Source organism: Myotis davidii, unplaced genomic scaffold, assembly GCF_000327345.1.
Source record: "Myotis davidii unplaced genomic scaffold, ASM32734v1 scaffold319, whole genome shotgun sequence".
Lineage (NCBI taxonomy): Eukaryota > Metazoa > Chordata > Mammalia > Chiroptera > Vespertilionidae > Myotis > Myotis davidii.
In genome coordinates this window covers 1,728,061-1,751,073 of record NW_006290675.1, presented here as the reverse complement: position 1 = coordinate 1,751,073, position 23,013 = coordinate 1,728,061, and positions in this window count along the sequence as shown.

The window sequence follows — 23,013 nt, the reverse complement described above, 5'->3', positions numbered from 1 at the left end:
CATCCCCCGAGGGGCCCCAGCTGTGAGAGGGCGCTGGCCGGGCTGAGGGATTCCCCCACCACCCCCACAGGCACAAATTTTTGTGCACCGGGCCTCTAGTATGTACATTATAAAAAGGCTATAATTGTTCAGTGTTCTTAAAAGCCTTTTAGACATACAAAGCCTCTTTGAACACCCTGTCATTATTTTTCTTTTACTATATTTATTTCAGAAGTCATACCCAGTGATGTCACTGAGGGCAGAGTATTGACAGTTCTCATTCATGGAGGGCCTGCCCTTGCCAGTATGCTGACAGACTATTTTCCCCACAGAATGCATTTCAATCTTATTTCAAATTTAAACATTTTGGGGCAATATTCCAATTGTTTCTTCTTTGTACAAAAGGTTAAAGTAAGTGGCTATATTTTCCTGCATCGAACAGAAATGAATGAGCAGACTGGTGGTTTTGGTGTTTATTAATTTCAAATGTAAATTGTCATGTTTTGCTTTTAAGAACTTTTTCCTGCATTTTCCAAGGCCTTGCCTGGCCTTTGTGAATAGCAAGTATCATAGGAATGGGATAGAAAAAATAAACAAGTTTGATAGGCACACATAATATGTTAGGTACTTTAAAAACAGCCTGCCATAAAAGGATATCTGAAACTGAGTCTGAGTTTGAACAGAAAATATAATGTACCAGATAACTTGGTGCATTAGATTTTCTGTTTCAAATTCTGTGTGTGTGTGTGTGTGTGTGTGTGTGTGTATATGTATGTATGTATTTATGTACATATATATTCTTAATCATGAATAAAACTTACTTTGGATACTCTATGATCTTTTTTGCCCTCCCAGCTAGAAACAGTCTCTCCACTATAGTCTTAGAACATTGTATGTGCACCTTGATGTAGTATCAGTATCTATATTTTCATAAATTCCTGCATATGATGTAGGATATATTATGTCTGGAGAACAGCTTGGTGGTATGTGTGGGAAACACCTCCCCTCCAGTGGAATTGAGTCCAGAATCTAATTTAGAGACATATACACAAATGATAATAGTGTAATAATGGTAACCACATATTGAACCCACTGAGGAAGATAAAACTAACACACCCACCCCTCTTGCCTCAGGGTAAGAGACTGTTCCACACAGAGAAGAAATGTGAACTAAAAGCATGAAGTGACTGGTTTATAAAGCAGAAAGCAGCTTGTGCTTTTATATAGCCGTGGGAAAGAGATGACCATACTCATAAACCACAAATATACACTATAGCTAGAATAGTTGTCTGCAAACCTGATTTGTGTACTATTGGCAGAATATTTAGACTTTGAAAGTATATAAACAACTGGTAAGTATTAAGGGATTTATTTTGAAATCCTTAATTCACTAAATCTGTTTTCATAAAACCAATGTGCTTTAGAAAGCACCTATTTTTAAGGTCCCATGGTGGAAAATCAGGGCATTTTGGCCTGTGTGGGATGTTCTAAATTTCAATGTATTGTGAAATGGGGCAGAGGGAATGATGACAATTCTCATATAAAGACTTTGCTGCTTCTCTTATTAGACTTCCTAAAAATATATTACTCCTGAGAGAGAATAAGAAAGAAATATGGAAGCCAAAAAAGTTTATTTTCTCCTGGTGACAAATCCATGGCAAGGTTGTGTGCCTTGTCCATCCATTTAGAATGAGATTTTCCAAGACTTGTATAAAGCAGGGAGTAAATACTTCATCTCTGAGAAGCATGTCCTCTCTGCAGTCTTATTAAGAAAATGCTTGAGGAGAACTCTCACACATCAATGTCTTCCATTTTTGTATAATATTAAGCATGAAAAAGTAAAAAAATCCTACTGTTATTTCTGACAGACCAATTTACATACTCAAAAAACTTATAAAAGATGTTATTTCATGCTTGAAATATTCCTGAACATTATTTCAGACTCATTCAAATATAGTTTCATTAAAGTGTGCCAAGAGATTTATTGAAAGCTATAAATCCCTTCTAGTTTTTCATTCAAATGAAAATTTTCTGCTCATTGTTACTTGTCAAACATTTTGCTGCTGCTTTACTCATTCAAACTGAATGCATATTAGATGTAGATTAGCTTAACCTGAACGTTGTGGATTCTATTGTAACTCACACATATAATACATTATTAACAATTGAATGGTATTTATACATATACTTGTAGGACAAATTCAATGTAAGGCATAATGTCCTTAACTTTGGAAAATGTGTTTTATTTCATTACTAGAGGCCCGGTGCACAAAAATTTGTGCACTCAGGGGGTAGAGGGGGGTCCCTCAGCCTGGCCTGTGCCCTCTCACAGTCTGGGACCCCTCGGGAGATAACGCCCTGCTGTCTTAGGCCTGCTCCCAGGTGGCAGAGGGCAGGCCCAATCCCTAAGTGCAGCCCCTGGTTGGGCTCAGAGCAGGGCGGATTGGGGAGTTGGGGCGCCGCCCCCTGTCAGGCACAGAGCAGGGCGGATTGGGAGGTTGTGATGCCACCCTCAGTCATGCTCAGGGTAGGGACGATTGGGGGTTGGGGCCCCGCCCCCTGTCACACTCAAGGCAGGGTTGATGGGGAGGTTGCGGAGCCACCCCCTGTCACATACAGAGCAGGGCCAATCAGGGGGTTGGGGTGCCGCCACTCTCACACTCATGGCAGGGCCGATGGGGAGGTTATGGCTCTACCCTGTCACACACAGAGCAGGGCCCGTGGAGGGCGGGGGCGTTGGGGCGCCGCACCCTGTTACACACACAGCCGCAGGGTGATCAGAGGTTGGGGAGCTCCCCTGTATCAGGCACAGAGCAGGGCTGATCAGGAGGTTGGGGCGTCTTCCCGTCACGAACAGAGTAGGGCAGATAGGGAGGTTGTGGCCCCGTCACACACACAGCCGCAGGGCGATCAGGGGGTTTGGGCACTGCCCCCTGTCACGCTGATACCAGTGCTGGGAGGCCTCTCGGCTCCGCTGATCCCGGTGCTGGGAGGCATATTACCCTTTTACTATATAGGGTAGAGGCCTGGTGCATGGGTGGGGCTGGCTGGTTTTCCCTGAAGGGTGTCCTGGACCAGGGTGGGGGTCCCCACTGGGGTGCCTGGCCAGCCTGGGTGAGGGGCTGAGGGCTGTTTTCAGGCTGGCGGGTTACGGAAGCTCCCAACCGCCCCTTTTTTTCTTTTTTTCTTTTTTTAAATTCTGGGCCAGCTTTAGCTCTGAGGCTCCAGCTCTTAGGCCTCTGCTGCTGAAAGTAGGTAATCGAAACAATGTATAACTCCAGCTCTGACTCCAGCTCTGAGATCCCAGCTCGCTGAAAGCTCGTTTCTGGGTTTTTTTTTTAGCTTCTATATTTGTTAAAATGTTTCAATCTGCAGGCTCAGAGGCCTGCAAGGCAGCTGGGGAACGTTGGTTTCCTCCATCACTGAAGCAAGCAAGCCTTAGGTTAGTTTCAAGCTGCCTGGCTACCAGCGGCCATCTTGGCTGACAGTTCATTTGCATATCTCGCTGATTAGCCAATGGGAAGGGTAGCAGTCATACACCAATTACCATGTTTCTCTTTTATTATATAGGATGACTAATTGCTCCCTCTTGAACACTGATATAATGTTTAAATTCTGTCAAAGTATGTTTATAAGCATAATGGTTTTTAACCATGAAATGGTATTTAAAATCTAGCTAAAGATAATAATACATAAGTGTCTACATTGCTGGCCTATGTGGCATACTTTCATAACTTCTTTCTGGATGATCTAGAACAGGGGTGGGCAAACTTTTTGACTCAAGGGCCACAATGGGTTCTTAAACTGGGCTGGAGGGCCGGAACAAAAGCATGGATGGAGCGTTTGTGTGAACTAATATAAATTCAAAGTAAACATCATTACATAAAAGGGTACGGTCTCTTTTTTTTTTAGTTTTATTCATTTCAAACAGGCTGGATTTGGCCCGCGGGCCATAGTTTGCCCACAACTGATCTAGAATATTAAAATTTGGCCTGAATATATGGCACTAGCCATCTGGAAAGCTTTGGAAACAGCTGATGAGACGATTTTAAAGGAGCTAACTTATGGAAATGACACTGGTGGGTACATGTTTCAATAATAGTTTGGTTTGCAATAGTGATTTTGATAAGCATTGTCTCCATTCACAATTTTACCTCAGCTCCCATTTTCTTTTGAAATTCCAATGAGCCGGTCCATGCCACCAATGACATCCAGTGGTCAAGTCTCTGTCCTTAAGCCACCTGACTTATCAGTAGCATTTGTGAATATGAACACACTCTCCTGAATATACTTTCTTTATCTGACTTTCTGACCTCACTCTTGGTTTTTCTTCTGCCTCACAGGTTATTTCTTCTTAATATACTTTATGAAGTTCTCTTTTTCTTCTAAACCTCTAAATATTTGAGGTTTATCTAATACTCATCTTTTCCCCTCACCTGCTCTTCAATTAACAGCAAATCCTGAATGTCTATATTTTCAAAATACATCCCAAATCTGACTTCTCTGTCACCACTATGTCACATCAGTCCATGTTACCATATCTCTCACCTGCACTAAATAACTCCAAAATAGGTATCTGTTTTCTCTATTGTTATGCAATAAACTATTCTCAATAAAGCAGCCAGAATAATCCTTTCAAATATATTATGTGACTCAGATGCTTGAAACCCTTCATCTAAATTCACATGTAGAATAAAATCCACGCCCATGTCTCCTAGGCTGTGATAATCTTTCTGACCCCTTTTCATGTCACCTCTTCATGTCCGCCGCCACTCTGGCTTTCCTGCTGTACCTTAACTTCCCTGTACACACCACACTCCCACCTCAGAGCCTTCTTACTTGCTCTCTCAATGACCATCCTTTCTCAAATGACACACACCATCACTGCTCTTCAACTACCCTGGTATATTTTCTCTGCATAGTACATAGTGATCATTGAAATTCTAGCATAAATCTATATGCTCATTGTCTACCTCCCCTAACTAGAATGTTGGCTCCACGAAGATGGCAACTTTGCCTCTTTTCCACCCTGGTGTATCCTCAGCATGTGCAAAATGTCAGGCATGAGTTATTTGTTAGATAAATGAAATGATGAAGTGAATTGCAGAATAAAGCAATAATCCCACTATAGTCTGCTATGATCAAAATTAGGCAGAGTATTTTGTTTAATATTTAGCACCATATTTTAAGGACATTGGCCAAGTAGAACCAGAGGAACTGACAATAATGGTGGTAGAGGTTGAATTGTGCTGCCTCTTCCCCCAGAAATATGTTGAAGTTCTGCCACCCAGTACCTTAAAATGTAGCCTTATTTGGAAAAAGTGTTGTAGCAGATGTAATTAGTTAACATGAGGTCATATTAGAATAGGCTGGGCTCCTAAGCCAATAAAATTGGTGTTCTTATAAGAAGACAGCTACATACACGCACACACATGCAATGCCATGTAATGATGAAGGCAGAGATTGGAGTGATGCAGCTGCAAGCCTAGGAACACCAAAGATTTCTAGCAAACCACCATAAGCTAGGAAGAGGCAAGGAAGGATTCCCTACAGGTTTCAGAGAAATTGATTTTGGACAACTAGCCTCTAGGACTGTGAGACAAATTTCTTTTAAAAAATATTTTTATTGATTTTAGAGAGAGAGGAGGAGAGGGGGAGAGTGGGAGGGAAGGAGAAAATGATAAATCAATCAGTTGCCTCCTGCACACACCCTGACCAGGGAAAAAGCCCACAACCTGGGCATGTGTCCTAAGAATCAAATCAGCAACCCTCCTGTGCAAGGGAGGACGCTCAATCAACTAAGATACACTGGCCAGGGCACAAATTTCTCTTGTTTTAACTCACCCAGTTTGCTGCACTGTGTTATAGCAGCCCTAGAAAATTAATGCACATGGTAAGTCTAGAAAATAATGTATTTTTTAGGAATAGATATTTCTTAGAAAAAAAGAATGCTTTCCTGAGGAGTCTGATTATGAACAAACATGAAAAAACAACTTTCAATGTATTGGTAGGGCATTACACAGAAGAAAACGTATATTTATTTAAGTAGCTTTGGAGGACATAACTTGGGTTATACTACATTAACTGGGGTCATATTCAGAGTTCTAAAATATTAGATAGTCTGGGTTTACAGCTTGAGAAAGAGGAAGCCAGTATGTCTGGCCACATCTGGTGAACAGTCAGAGATGTAAATGGGAGCTTAGAATTCTGTTGGCAAAGAACTCAACAGTATGTTGCTGAAGTTCAAACACTTCTGTACATTTCTGGCCAGCTCTCAGGGTGGAACCAAAAGAGTCTGTGTTAGGACTGTACTGAAGAGCTTCCAAGAAAAAAAAAACTTAAGAAAAAGCATCAGTCACTCTGAAAGTACATTAGTTAAGGTTCAAGCAGAGTAGTAGAACTGCTATGAGCAATATGGAGTAAGGGGATGCTATGGGGATGAGACCTAATACAACTCTGAGATCTGGTGAAGAAAACTATGAAAAAATGTTGCTTCCATGTCTGGTGGTAGGCTGGGTCTTATTGTAGGCCAGAAGGATCAGAAGTTAGAAGTTGTATCAAAATACAACATGAAACGTGAAACAAGGGAGCATGAGGATAAACTAAAACTTGAAACCCATAGTAACAAACTAAAATCACAAGGTCAAAATTTAACCCATGACTACCTCTCATTACTTCTAACCTCAGCCATACGGGAGATCTTCAGAAGTTGCTGCCCTTCATCACAGAGCAATACACGGACATCCTATAATCAGAGAGGCCGGAGAAAATCTGGCAGGGGTTGGACACACAGCTGGGAGCTGAGTGAGACACTAGCCCCTCAACTATTCCCTGGCACCAAATTTTATGGGGTGTCAAAAACTAAGTAATCAATATAAATGATATTTTAATGCAATATACTTAATGCAGTATTTTAAAAATAAAAAGTAGTGCAAAAATCTGTGATGAACAGAATATCAAAATTTTAAATAAAGACAGGGGTAAGGCTTGTGAGGTGGAGTCATGCCAAGGTAGGGTCAAATCCTGCATTTTAACAGCATAAATGTTAATAGTGTACATGATTGGTGATACAGCAGGACTTTTTTTTTTTCCCAAGAGAACCCAGTCTCTCTTTCAAAGACCTCTATTTAATAGAATTGGCCTAAGTTTAGGGATTTGTTGAAAGGATTCAGTTCTTATTTCTGTTTACCAAACTAAAGACTGGTCTGAATCAATTAACCAAGACCAACAAATCCTTGTGGTTCAAACCACTCTACACACTGCTCCTCTGCTGCCTTGTACATTAAGTAACCATGCCCAACCTATCTCTGGCAATTTACTGCCACAACATGGTTCCTAGCATTCTGGGATCCTATTTTCTCCACTGATATCAGGCCTTAAGTTTGAGTACAGCAGTTCCCACTGTCTTTTTTTGCTTATCAACAATAGCTGTGACAGAGCTCTTCAATGATGCTCTTTTATTATCACCTATTGTAAATAGTGTTTTTCCCAATTATATTCCTAAATTCTATATCTACTCTTCCTTTTTTCTGATTTATTTTAATTCATTCATTTTTATTGTGGTTGTTAGTCTATTGAAACTTACTTGTATTGCCTTAATTTTTGTTTGTTTGTCCTATTTCTATATTTTTGACTACACAGGAATCAGCACCCCTAACCTCAACATTGTTCAAGAGTCACTGTATATGGAGAGAGTGAGAGAGAAGTATGTGTAAAAAGAGACGTATTAGAAGATATTGGCTCATGCCACTCTGGGGGCCTATGCTAGAGCTGCCTACAACAATCACAAGCTCCATTTGTGCAGTTATAATTATTAGCCCTAGAACTAGGACTCTGCTTACTGCCCTCACTTTTTATTCTTTCTTATTGGTTTATTCCAATAGCTATTGACCACAGATTATTTCCACTAAAGCCATTGCTTTTTATGTCCATTGTAGATGTTTCTATTCACTGTGACAGCTTTCAAGCAAATTTGGAGTAACCATTCACCCCCCTCCCCATATATTTGAGCTCCCCAGATATATTTCACAACTAAGTCAGATCGCATCACTTTTCTGCTTACAATCTCCAAGGGTTTCCCATTTCACTAAGAGTTAAAGCCAAAGTCATTACATCTTACAATGCCCTATGTAATCTGGCTTCTCACTACCTGTGAGGCCTCATCTCTTACCACCTTTTACCCCTACCGCTGCTTTATAATCACGCATGCCTCTTTGCTGTTCCTCTAACATCAAGTACAGTTCCACCTTAAGACAATGAACTTGGTCCTCTTTTTATGAGGACACACTTATCTCAGATATCAATCTCTCAGTTAATTCAAATCTCTGCTTGATTGCCACCATACAGAGGCCTTGCCAGGCTACGATGTATGACATAGCAACCTGTGCTCACTCTGGCACTATCTATTTTCCTTACCTTGCTTTACTTTCTTCATAGCATATAATATACTCTGACATGTTGTATATTTGCCTGTTTTGTTTTCCATTTCTTCCAGTAGAAGCTAGGAATGGTACATTGCTTTGTCCACTGTTTATCTCCTGTACTTGTAATGGTACCCAACACTTAGTAGGTCCTCATTAAATATATGCTGAAAGACGGAATTCCTAAGGTATTTTGTATTATTCCTGTTCTGCTCAATATGCTAAGATTTGCACTGCAATCCACATTCAGACCTGATTCGTTCTATAACATTATGAGATCTTTGAGTAATGATATTATGCAAAACCTCAATATAAGCACATAAGAAATTAATAAACAAATGCATATTTTTACATAGAAACAAGATATATTTCTAGATAAGAACGAGTATGCTTAGCAGAATACTTAGCAGATTTCTGTGGAGAAATCAAATATACACAGAGACATTATCTCTATTTAGTTCACAACAATACTGAGTGACGAATAACTTGGGAAATATATTGAAAATTTGGGGACCTAAGCACTCTTCTTTTTCTTATGTGATTCATCTTACTCAGTAGCTAGAATGCCTATTTGAGTTAGTCTAGGATACTCTGACACCTGGTTTATAATGAATAATATAATTTAGAAGCAATAAGTTATAGGAGAAAGTAATAATTTTTCCAAATATTTTTCTCCAGGGAAGTTCTGGTTGTTAGTACTAGCCTGCGTTGATCTGAAGGCTTATTAAAAGAAAATGAGAGATTTGTAAATGGTTCTGTTTGTTTTAAGTAAGAGTAGGAATGCATCATTTTTATTCCCTAGGGAGAAAATATGCAGCAACTTGATTCTAATCTTTCCACTGCAGAGGCCAGCAGTAATTTCCTCATAAGCATTTCCATTCTTTTTCTCCAAGTCCTCTATTAAGTATTTTAACAGAAAAATATTCACTAAAAGAAACAGGAGAGTTACATGAATATAAAACAAAAGAGAATATTTAGGTTATTTGGGTTAGAAAGTAAATCAGTGTGAGCTACGTGATTTCTATTTTTAAAAAACTTACTGAGGTTTTCTTGGTGGTCTAATAAATAATCAGTTGAAAGAGTTTCATGGGAACATACACAAAAAAGTCTTCTCTATTATCAGGGTACTGTGATTGAGATATATCGATTAGATCAAGCATTGGTTTATTATATTACATACACTCTTACATATTTTGGTCTACCTCATCAATCATGAACTGACAGAGCCAGCCTATTTAAATTCACCTACAGGCGTGGTCTAATAAATAATCAGTTGAAAGAGTTTCATGGGAACATACACAAAAAAGTCTTCTCTATTATCAGGGTACTGTGATTGAGATATATCGATTAGATCAAGCATTGGTTTATTATATTACATACACTCTTACATATTTTGGTCTACCTCATCAATCATGAACTGACAGAGCCAGCCTATTTAAATTCACCTACAACTACTGTGACTTTGTTACTGCACTCAAGGGGTTCACTGCTTGGGATGTTCTATTCAAGGACAAGATATGGCTGCCATTAGGTAGTTTCAGTTAGTTGTAATAAGTAAAGGAGACAGGGTATTCACAGCCAATGCTCTGTCTCCTGAAGGGAGGCTTAGCCATTGCTTATATACACTATTTGATTTCTTCTTTGTAGTTGGCTAAGCTTATCCTGTCAAACTCAAGCTCATCTGGTTGCACTATGTCTATAAAATACATTTTAGTATTTAGCAAGAATAGCATTTAGCAAGAACTGTCCAGACCTTGATATTCTTGTCCTACCTAGCAAATTTATACTAGCATTTTTGCTTTATGTGTTTCTGTGGTGTGCTAGTGAATAAAGATGTTATATTCTTATTGTGGATTGCATGTTTCATCATTTTAAAATGTCCTAATTTTCTTATTTAACATTTTGCCTTGAGTAAAACTCATCACCAAATCTATTACTTTGCTAAAAATTCAAATAAATACTTCATTCCATTAGTAACTATTTCTATATCTGGATATTTTTAATCTTCTATATTTAGTCCTAGTGCTACTCTGATAAACTGAAAACCCAGAACTAAATTATAAATTTAACCACTACAAACACATTTTAGATGAAATAGTAAAGAAAAAAGGGAAATTGATTAAATACATAAATATACAAATAGCAAAAACAAGCAATAAAAATACCATGGGTCCATTGTTATAGTTATTTCTTCAACTGGCCTTTAGATCATAGATGGTATTTATAACTTCCATGTTCCTTAGCTGATAGGGTTGAGTGATACAAACCCTTCTTCCGGTAGGGCTGAGCCTTGGGATTTTTTAAAAATTGTTGTTTGAAACTCCCATTACCATTTTCAACTGGATGCAGAAGTGCTAAGAAGCATCCCAGAGAAACTCCCGAGTTTCAGAAACTTCCTCTATTGTGTAATAACATCAATCATATTCACTCTGGGATCAGTCACCACAGATAGTCTATCAACTCCCTTCTTTATTCATTGCTTTAAGGGCAGGAGGAGCCCAATAGTCAACTGGCAGCATCAAGGTCAACTGAACCATTATGTTGTGCCCTTCTGAAAGCACTTCTGCCTTGAAAACCAAACATTCTAAATTAGCCAAAAACACAGATAGAGAGAATGAAAGCAAAATCTTTAAAGGAGGGTCATTACGAGAAATAATGAAAAGTACCATGCCCGTGGTGCCTATATTCTGACTAGAAAATGGTTCAGAGCACATAGGGCATCACCTAGATTAACACCTCAAATTTGCAAGTTATCACCCAGCTGGTGTCATACTGAAGTAATTTATTTTTTTATTTAATTTTTATTGTCTGAAGTTTTACATATGTCTTCTTTTTCCCCAATTGACCCCGCCCCCGAGCCATTCCCACCCCGAGCAAGCCCCCACCGCCCCAGTGTGAAGTAATTTATTGACCGCTGCACCATTTTATAATAAATTCTTTAAGTGTCACCCTATTTTTTCACCTTTTCACCATAAAATAGTTTCTTTGTTAAAAGGAATGTAAAAGATATGCAATATGGGAGATAATAAGGTAATCAGGGTCGTCTAAGGAAGACAAATCTATATCTAGAATAAATCTTTATTCTGCTGGAGGAACGTCTGCCCCATTCATACTGACATGTTGGCTTATAAAACCTCTTTAACCCGAGGAAAGAAGATCAGATTTAGATGATCGTCGGTGAAGAAACGCCAACGCTGTTGAGAATACCTGTGATTTCCATTTTTGCTCCTGTGGCCGCTTTTCTCATTAGCCCACTGAGCAAGCCGACACTGAGGGAAGGGGACAGGTCACCCAGATGGCCGCAGAATGTATCATTCTGGCCACCTGACGACTGAAAGCCTGGCCTGCAGCGGGTGCCCTTGGGGCGTGTTCCCAAAGGTCACACATTCTTATACTCTGAGCCCATTCCGAAGAGGCCATACTGAAAACGGGCTCAAATCTTGTTCCTGGTCCTCAAATCCTGTCCCTTCCAGTCATCTGACCACTCCATCCAAACTTTCGCCCCTGTTCCCGAGCCAGTATACACTCATATCCTTGCCATTTCGTTCCCCAGGCCGTGCCGATATGTTATCTAAAGACAGACGCCACAGGATGCAATGGCGTCCTCCCGGTCGCCCAGGGATACCCCTGGAGAACCCCACCGTTCACTCCTCACTGGTACTATCATACTGTGCTGACATACCTGCTCACCAGGCGCACGACTTCCTTGCTCAGCTCCGGGACCTTGAGAGGTGGGCACGGACGCGACGCGCCGAGGAAGAGGCGGCAGTGCTACGGGCGGAGATGCGCGCGCAGGCCGCTAACTGCTGGGCGCACGCATGCGCATGCGCAGTGCACGCTAGCTCAGCGGCCTAGGCCTACTGGGCGCCCGAGGCCTGAGGGGCCGCGGCCTGTCCAGGCCGCTGGATGGTGTCCCAGGTGGAGGGGCTCCCTTGCAATACAACCGGATCCTGAGGCTGCAAAGGTGACGACAGCTAGTCCCCACGTGGTCGTGCTGTTGCTGGACAGCGGCCTCTCCGGGAACCAGGACTCAGGCTGTCTCTGTCTGAGGAGTCGCTCCCACTAGCTTCAGTGTTGGCGCCATATCTGGCTTCAGGATGAATAGGAGTCTCGTCGGTGTTGGCCTAGACACTGGCAGACACCTCATTTCCCACAAGAGTCCCAGAGACTAAACTGGCCTCTTCCGAACCGCGTCTGGCCTGACTGGACCTGGCTTGGGTCTCAGTCCCTCTCGCTCCGGAGAGCGCGGCAGGGAGCGCATGCGCACTGGCTCTCTCGCTCCGTCTCCGGCTCCAGCGCTGCGACTACCCGGCCAGCCAGGGCTCCCAGGTGTCTCTCGCCCAGCTGAGCAAGGCTCTCCATTCCCCCAGCTCTGCCTTTATGGGCAGTAGGCAACATTCGGTGGGACGGGGACTGGACGCCTCCTGCGTCCCATGAACCCACGCCAGTGACTCGGACCGTCACGACTCTGTGTGTGTGTGTCCTTCCATTTTATTAATTTATTTATTTACTGTTGGCACTATTACAGATGTTCCCCTCCCCCCATCCACTTCCACCCAGCACGCCCCCCTCCCCATCTAGCCATCACCACACTGTTGTCTGTGTGGCTCTGCCTGTATGTTCTTTGGCTAATCTCTGCACCTTTCATCCAGCCTCCCCTCTGCCTCCCCTCTGACCTCTGCCAGTCAGTCCCCTGTATCCCGAACCCTTCCGGATCTCCCTCTCCGGAACCTTAAAGCACACGCATGCTCAGTACACACCTCTCGGATGACCGGGCCCTCTAGGCCGATGTGGCCAAGGCGGCTCTAAGCCCTTGAATATTGTCCTGGGTGGAGGCCGCCTCCCCGCCAGCATGATATGAAACTGCGACTGCAAAGGTGGCGATGGTCAGTCCCCATTGGAACCTTTTTGCAAACTACAAGAGAAGATATAAAATAAGGCAGGTACAAGCATCCTACCCATGAAACAACAGTAAGGGCTGTAAAAGTTGGAAGAAAATACCCAGGGTGGTGATATTGGTCCATCTGACTACATGTGTCTCCAGAGTGGTAAGAAAATATAGGAGGTACTGTCACATAGTGGTTAAGATCGTGAGTTACAGACTGCCAGAGCAACCGCTTAATAGCTCAGTGATTGGGTTTGTTACCTCTATGAGCCTCCTATTTGTTAACTAAAAAATGGGAATACCCATGGTATATGTCTCAGAGGGTTGTGCTGAGGACTAAATGACATCCTATATAATAAAAGCCTAATATGCAAATCAACTGAAAGGCAGAATGGTGGTATAGCTGGTCCCTATAATGCTCACTGACCACCAGGGGGCAGATGCTCAATGCAGGAGTTGCCCCCAGCCTGCAGGCCCCGGGCCAGCCAAGGTGGGTGCCATCCGGAGCTCCCTCCTGCTCCCCCATCACCCGGCCAGTCGCCTCCTGCAGAGAGAAGTGACTGGCAGTAGGGTGATCGAGGGTTGGGGCCAGTCAGTGAGCGGATCAGTGCCGCGCCCCCCCCCCCCCCCCCCACTCCAATCACCTCCTGATCACCCTGCTGGTCACCCCACAGATCAGCCCTGATCACCAGCCAAGCCAAGGGACCCTACCCATGCACGAATTTCATACACCGGGCCTCTAGTAATATATAAAAACTTTTAGAACAGTATATAGCACAAGAAGAGTGGAGTAAATGTTAACTATTGTCATTTAGATTATAAGAAGAATCTTCTTCGAGATGCATGAATATATGTGAAAATTGGATTCTGCAGCCCATCTAGAGTCGACTAAAAATATCTACAATCCTATCTCTATGAAAATAATGAACATGTCAAAGAGATGGCACCTCAGGGAATTGGAGCTTGAGTTAATCACCTGTGAACATAATCTATTTACAATTTCAACCTATTTCTAGCTCAACATATCTTGAGAGGAATCTGAATGATCAGTTCTTAACAAAGTTGATAGAGAAAAGTATTTGCATTCTCTGAGAAGTAAACAAAACATATATTCAATCTCCAGTATTCTTTTATTCATGATTCTCAGAATTCAATAGAACGCAAACATATGAAGAAGGAGAACGATGTGACTCAAGAGAAACAGTCATTAGAAGCAGACTTGCAGATAGGCAAGCTATTGAAATTAACATGAACTTTAATACAATGTATGTTAAATAATTTAAAGGAAAGAATGGATATAATTTGTGATGAGATGAAACACTAAGAAAAAATAGAAACTCTAAAAAAAACTAGAAAATTTAGATCATAAAAATTCAATAACTGAAATCAAAATTCCAATGGTCTATCTTTTCTTTATATCATGTAATGCTCAATCTGCTCTTTATATCATGACCCAGTGATAGCTCATGGAAATGGAAGTTAAATCCAAATGAAATATCAGGCTTAATGAGTAAGACTTAATATGTACCAAAGACGTTGTAATGAAAAATCATTCTCATACAGTGCTGGTAGAAGTGTAAATAGAATAGTAAACCATTCTGAACAACCCTTTGCACATACTAATAAAATTAAACATACACCTATTCTGTGTTCTAGCAAATCTACTCCTTGGGTTAAATGGCCAAGATAAATAAGATCATGTAAACACAAAAAAGAATGCATAAGATTTAACAATAGCTCTAAATCAGAAACAATTCAAATGTCCACCATAGTTTAACTGATTTAAAAATTGTGATATAGTCAGACAATAGCATACTATAAAGCAGAGAAAAAGGATCATTGCTACATGTAAACACATGGATAAATCACAAAAACATTACGTTGAATGAAAGAAAATGTACTTACTATATGATTCTGCTTATAATAAAGAGAATGAAACTAAAACTAATTTATGGTGGTGGAGTTTAGGATGGTGGTTACCTCTGGGTGTATAGTTGGTTATTTACTAGAAAGTGTCATAGAAAACTACTTGGGGAAAAGGATATGTCTTGATTTGGGTGGAGTTAATATGTGTACACATATATAAAAATTCATCAAGCTGTATACTAAGATATGTGCATTTTACTGAATTCAAGTTACATTGCCAGAGCTAAAAGGAGGACACAATTTAGCATGGGCTATTCAAGCAAAATAGAATAGGGGTTTTCAGGATTATATAGATAAGTGAAAAAAATAAAAACAATAACAATATAGTAAATATGATGTGCTTAGAGATTATGAGAATACAGGATAATATCTATTAAGTGGCTTCTGGTACTGTAATTTTGAGGTCTCTTATTTAAAAATGCTTTAAATACTCTAGAATCCTAGTGCCTTTATTAGAATCCTTCATGCTCTACCTTCTGGTAATTTAATCTGTTTCTGTGTTCTTATTTGTAGAAAGGGCTAGATGGAGAATGTCTTGTCATTCTCCTTCTAGCCCTTGTTTACAGAATACATTCCAAAGTCCTTAGTATGGCAGTAAAGGTCTTCATTTGGCCTTTTTTTGGAGAAGATGATCCCTTGCCTGCTCTCTTTTGTGCACAAAAAAAATTTTGCAGATTCTGCTATACCTCCAATGAATTCCTCTCTGAGGCATTTCATGTGTCTTGCATTGGTTCTTTGCTCTTCTCCCTCTTTTGCTAGACTAGGACTTTCTTAATGGCGACAGCCCTATACTAATCAACGTCTAATGACCAGAAATTAGTGCCATGATGGGAGAAATGCTGTAGGCACACCAAAGCCATTTACTGAATGAATAGCTATTTAATTAATGAGAGAAAGTGGGGTGGGGGGAGAAAACACAGCTGTCTGAAATCATCAGAAATATTCATTCTTTACATCAATGTCTAACATGAAGAGCAGGAGAGCCAGCATCTGCCTCAGGGAAGACTGCCGAGAAGTAAAGATACAGCAAATAGCTTTTCGTTTATTACTTTTAGAGCAATAAGTAGCTATTTAGAGCCGTTCACCAAAGGTTACTTAAGAAAAAAAAGATGATGATGATAAAATGTGATGACCTTTAGGTTAAAAATTATTATTATTTACTGCAATGGAAAGGAGAAAGGAAAATTTTTTCCCCTAACATCCCAGTCTTGAAAATTAAAACTGTTGGATAACATAAATATTGAAAATGCATATAAATCGGACTATTTTGAATCATAAAAAAACACACACACACCAAAACACAAGGAAGAGAAGAGGGTCACAGATGACAAGCAAATAATGACAAGGTGAAAAATTGCAAGGTTCATTACAAAATATGTATACATTGTCTATTGGAGGAGTATCAATAATCTTGTTTGGTTGTAGGAAAATGTTAAACATGATTATATATATCATTCTTTTACATATATAGTTTCTTTTTTATTTTTTAGGTTATTTTATACAAAAATGCTGGGTTAAGTGCTAAGCTCTCCAGAGCACTTGAAAATTGCTGGAGAAGTAAAGCAACCAATTAAACATACTCTTAGGAGATTTAAGTTTCCTGTGTCAATTTAACACTTTTATTTCATCAAAACTCTTGATTGACATGTCTTCATGGCATGGCATCTGCAGCCTACAACAAACCCTTTGTGAAACTGACAGGCAACTTTATCAAAGCGTTTAGCGAAGTGCCGTTCAGACCTACTTTCCATGAGTGCATCTGCCTTCTTCTTGAGGAAAATAATAATAAAAAAGGCAACTCTATTCTTTTTTTATGGTTAAGCACATAATTTTGTTCGTTTCACTTTGTCTCATATTGAGATTGACATTTCAAACTTTGAAGATTTTAATTCCCAGTTTTCAAGAGAGGAAGAGTTGAAGCAATTTTCTAAGCATATTGAATGCATAATAGATTTTAAGAAGCCATGCATTTTTAAAAATTATTTCCATTGAGAGGTAGAGTGCAATTCCCTCTCTTCGGTGACTTGCTTGATAAATGGAATTTGTCAGAGTTCTGAAGCTGGGTTATAAGGAGCCTGCTTCCAGGCTGTCTTGGTCTCAGAATGTTTGTTCTTGGAGCCCTGAGCTGCTTTGTAAAACTCTCGACTGTCCTGGGGCAACCACACATTGAGAAGCCCAAGTCACAGTAAGAGGGCTCTGGAAGATGAGACAGCAGGCGGAGAGTGAGGACCAAGAGCCTCACAGCCCCAGATGTGTGAGTGCAGACACCAGAGTGAGGACCAGGAGCCTCACAGCCCCAGATGTGTGAGTGCAGACACCAGAGTGAGGACCAGGAGCACCACAGCTCCAGATGTGTGAGTGCAGACACCAGAGTGAGCACCAGGAGCCCCATAGCTCCAGATGTGTGAGTGCAGACACCACCTTGGAAGTGGATCCTCCAGCCCCAGCCACCCCACCAGATGCCATGGGAATCAGCTGAGTCCTTCCCATATTCCTGACCCACAAAATCATGAACAATAAAAATGTTTGTTTTAAGCGGCTACATTTTTGGATTAGCTGGTTATGCAGCAATAGTTAACCAGAACAAATGTGAATCTACTGAAAATTTAAAATACATTTGTAAGATCAACCTTGCTTTCTATCTCTACCTCAGCTTCAGTAGAGCCTTTGGATACATAATAAAATAATTTACTAAATTATAAAGGCAAGATAAGTTATTCAATTTGTATGTAATAAGGTCACTCAGAAAATGTTCAACTAAAACATAACTTTTATTTTTATTATAGAAATAACAGCAATAATAAAAAATTGATATATTTCACACCCATCCTTAATTTTCCCCTGAACATTAATAAAGTGTCAGCATTTCCAGCTACCTAAAAATGTCTGGAGAACAGCGTGTGCCTTTTGACCTGGCTGAGCATTGATGAGAGAAGAGAACATTAAGTTTATAAAAACAAGTGTTTCTGCATTAGTGGATGCATCAATCTGTCAGGAGGAAACCTTTTATTTCGGGGATAAGTTAAAGAAAATTATAAGGCTGAAATTCCATTTCAATGGAAAATAAGACTTTAATATCTAAACTTTCATTTGAGGTGAAGTAGTTTTATTTGTTTTGTGTTTATTTGTTTGTTTACTTATAAGTGTAGACATACAAAACATCACTACCTAAACAATAAAATTCCAATGAATAGCTCTAGATTGCAAAGTGAAACATGAGAGAAGGAATACCTTTATGTACAAGTGAACATTATTTTTTTCAGGAGAAAGTTTCTATGAGTTTTCTAGATAGAACCATTGAGGCAGACTTGAATTCCACACCTTTTTACAACAGTGTTATATTGCTTCTTTTAGTTTTTTGAATCAATATAGAAGTGGGCCTCGAAAACCTAATTGCATGAGTTATTGACAGGTAAGAGAACTGTGAGAAAAGGAGAAGTACACTCACCCTGAAAACCAAGGATTAACAGAAAACAAGACTTCTTTTTTTAATCTTCACCCAAGGATATTGTTTTTCTCTACTGATTTAACAACAACAACAAAATAAGAGTGGAAGGGAGGGAGGCAGAGAAGGAAGAGAGAGAGAGAGAGAGAGAGAGAGAGAGAGATCAATTGGTTGCCTCCTGCACTTGCCCCAACTGGAATGGGGATTGATTCTGTAACCCAGATATGGGCCCTTGACTGGGAATTGAACTATGACCTCTAACCATTGAGCACACCAGCCAGGGCAAAAATAAGACATTTTGAAATGGAGACTAAGAGAAAATACAGTTAATTCCCAACCTCTATGGAAAGCTGGTTTCATGCTGCAGACACTGCCACAACATGTCCTATATGTACTGTCAAGCCATTAAGAGGTGGTCTTAAGGGCAACTACACTGGAGTTTCAGGAGACAATGTTCCATGAATATTTTCATGCTTCTTCATGGTCAGAGCTTTCTGAGCTAACAACCTGGATTCAAAGATGAATGAGCAGCAAGCACACCTTGGAAGTTAAGTGCAGATTCCCTAGTGAGAGATTTACAGATTTATCTCTCCTGCAACCATTTGTTTAGATTACAGCAGTAATGGTTCTAGAGACCTTGCTCTCTCCTCTCTAATATCTATTCATATTAGAAAAATAAGGTCTTCCCTTCTCCTGAGGAGACAGCTATGCCAGGCATCATAAGAAAGCTCTGAGATTCATAATTTCAGAGTTTCTCTTCTGTGATACTGCCCCCCACCCCTTACATACACCAGGTACTACTGGACTTCAATGCATCACTCTGTAGGGGCCTGGAGCATGGGAAACCAATGCAGGATGTTCTGTAAGAAAACAATCAGCCTGTTGCTAAGCCAGGAACTTCATGTTTTCTATCAGGACAACATTGACATAGATATAAAAACCTAACAGGACTATGGTCTAGGCAGCCGTGGGCAAACTACGGCCCGTTTGAAACAAATAAAACTAAAAAAAAAAAAAAAGACCATACCCTTTTATGTAATGATGTTTACTTTGAACTTATATTAGTTCACACAAACACTCCATCCATGCTTTTGTTCTGGCCCTCCGGTCCAGTTTAAGAACCTATTGTAGCGCTCGAGTCAAAAAGTTTGCCCACCCCTGGTCTATGGGGTAAAATCCCCCAGCCCTGTAGTGAAAGCTATGTTGTTGGGGGTTTAGACTTCACCAGTCTGTTTAATCAGCTTTTTATTCTTATTCTTTTTCTATAATCTCCAAAAAATACAATATTTTAATAAAGGCAGTGCTATTTGTTGAGAAATATTATTAAAGATAAAAATTAAGCATTTTTTAAAAAATAGAATTGCATAAGTATTTTAGCTAGACCCCAAACTCTGTGCAATACTAGAATTTGAGTGCTAGGGGAGGAAAATTATTTCTCTCACTTTTATAAAACTAGAGGTCCAGTGCTCCAATTTGTGCACAGGTGGGGTTTGGCCAGCTGGGGGGAGGGGACATGTGGGGTTGGCCGGCTGGCCCTGCACCCTATTGGGGTTGGGGGACCTTCGGGGATGGGGCAGGCCAAGGGGAGGGGCTGCGGGCCCTTGGTGGGCTGGCCCTGCCCCTGATCAGGGTGGAGAGGGCCAATCTAGTCCCCTTGTCGAACTCCTGGTTGAACTCCTGGTTGAACTCCTGGTCGAGGGGACAATTTTCATATTAGCCTTTTATTTTATAGGAGGATGAATGAGATTGTTGGGAATAGGGTGCAGATTTTTCCAACTCTACATCTCTAATCTTGGCACAGTGCCTTGTTTTAGTGCATTCTGAGGACACTTTAGTGGAGGTGAATATAGGAGTAGTTACTTTTAAGACTCAGTTTGTATGCTGTGTGGCTTCTGGGACCAGAGACCCAGCCTCAAATCACATATATTCAGTGTAATAATGAAACTAAAATAAATAACCTATACTCTATAATCTGACCATATTTAATATGTCCATCATGAAGGCATGCTGTCACAATAGCAGAATAATGGTTTGCCTGGAGGCTATAATAAGAAGGAGAAAAGGCATTCTAGCAGTGCCTCCATCATTTTAGGGAGACTGGCACACTAGCATTTTCTGGGATACCTGCTGCTAGTAAAGAAGCCAGAGCTGGTATGGAGTTAGCGAAAGTCAAGGTGAAAGTCATGTATCAAACAATTTGTTTTTGTATAATCCAATTCTCTCTCATTCATACATACATGTATGATGGATATAACATATCAATTAGCCATTTGTCATTTGCTGTGGTCACTTTTTCAATTGATTACTTAAATACACTGCCTTCATGTACTACTTTTCCAGTTTACTTGCAAAGTACACATAGTTGCAAAGTTTAAATAGTTGACTTAAAAAAAAAAACACACCGGTGTAACTGGAGAGAGATCATCACACTGCTGACTTCTGATTATTTTTATTCTCTTTTTGTCTTTTTAGCATAATCATTAGATTCACATTTATAAGAATACTCGAGGTCCGGTGTACGAAATTTGTGCATGAGTAGAGTCCCTAGGCCTGGTTGGCGATCAGGGCCAATCGGCGCCTTTCTTCCCCCTATTGCCGGCTAGGGCCTTCCTTTGTTCTGTCCACCACTGGTGGTCAGCGCATGTCATAGTGAGCAGTCGCACTCCCAGGTGGTTGAACTCCCGAGGGGACAATTTGCACATTAGCTTTTTATAATATAGGATCATTTTTTTTTAAAAAAAAATAATTGCTCTTGCAAAGAATGCAAAAGGAAGTTTTTAATTTGCCCTGGTTAATAGTCTACAAAATGTAGTTTAATAAATTCTGAAGGTGAAATAGGCCACAATATTTTGCTTTCTATAAACTAGTGGATTCATGCACACTAACAATAGACAGTTTATTCAAACAGCACTCATGACTGAAGCAGGACTATAGTAACATAATACTGAGTGGCCTACAATTTCCTATAGTAATGGAAGGGTGAGTACTGCCTTCTAGGATAAAGGCACATGGTCCAGGCAGGTCACTCCCTTGGAGAATAGTCATCTCTGCTCCTTTTGTCTCAGGCAAAGGCTCCTCTGACTCTCAGCCCCCAGAGCTTGATGGCAGTATGGCTTAAAGTCATCATCCATTTTCATGAACTCCAAACCTGTGCTTACCAGACAACCTTTCCCCCTAAAGTTTACTTTTAAGAAGGCTTTGGATACTGAATATATATATATCACCAGCCAATATGCCTTTGTGAATTAATGAGCAGCTGTTATCTTTGTATTGAGGACCAAACTGGAATTCTGTGCTTTGTAAGATTTTCTGATACACAACAATCATTTCAAAATCTGCTCAAAACCCCTAGATAAGGGGTCCCTATGCCTGCAAGGGTCACTGATAGATCCCAGAGCTGTTCAGATTCAACAGAAGTGAAGACTCTCTTAAGTCATAGTCTTTGATCTGTAACTTCAAACACAGGAGAGATTTTGAGAGCATGAATTAGGTGATAGTACAGTGACACCAGAGACATGGTTTACTTTCATATTTTTGAAGGGAAAAAACAACTTTTAAAGGGCCTCCCTGCCAGAATTGTGCAGAGTAAGCAGAAGAAAGAGAGAAGCATTCGTATCCTTAGTATCCTTGCTGATATCCTGAAGGAGATATTTTAAAATTGTTTTTATTGAGCATTTTAGAGAGAGAGGAAGGAAGAGGGATAACATCGATAAGAAACATTATCGATCTGCTGCCTCCTGCATGGCCCCTACTGGGGATTGAGCCTGAAACTTGGGCATGTGCCCTGATTGGAAATAGAACCAGTGACCTCTTGGTTCCTGGGTTGACACTCAACCGCTGAGCCACACTGGCTGGGCCTGAAAGAGACTTATATTTTGGGGTTCAGGTTTCTTGCTTTGTTATTATTATAGGGGGGGTGTATTTCCCCCCTTACATTGCCTAGTATATGAAAAATATTCAGCTTATACTAAAAGATGAAAAATTTGCTGATGAATGGGTAGAGGACTGAAAGGGGTAAAATGATCAGGACCCTGAATATGATGAATCTAGAAATCTATAGAACTAAAATACATGAAAAAAAGGTGAACTAAGAAAGAAGAGAGATTAAGGAGGGTAGTCGATGGAGAAGACAAATAGGTAGAGGAGGAAAGATGAGCTGAGCCCGAACAGCCCAGATAAGTGATGTCCTGGTGATTTCTAAAACAATGTCCTATGTGTGTGTGTTTTTTTAACCATGTTAAAAACACCACCACCACCAAAACTACATTTGGTTCAATGGAAAGCAAAAAGAGGATAGTACTATGCATCTTTGGTCTATTTTGAGATGAAATATATTTTTCAAGAAATGCTTAAAATGT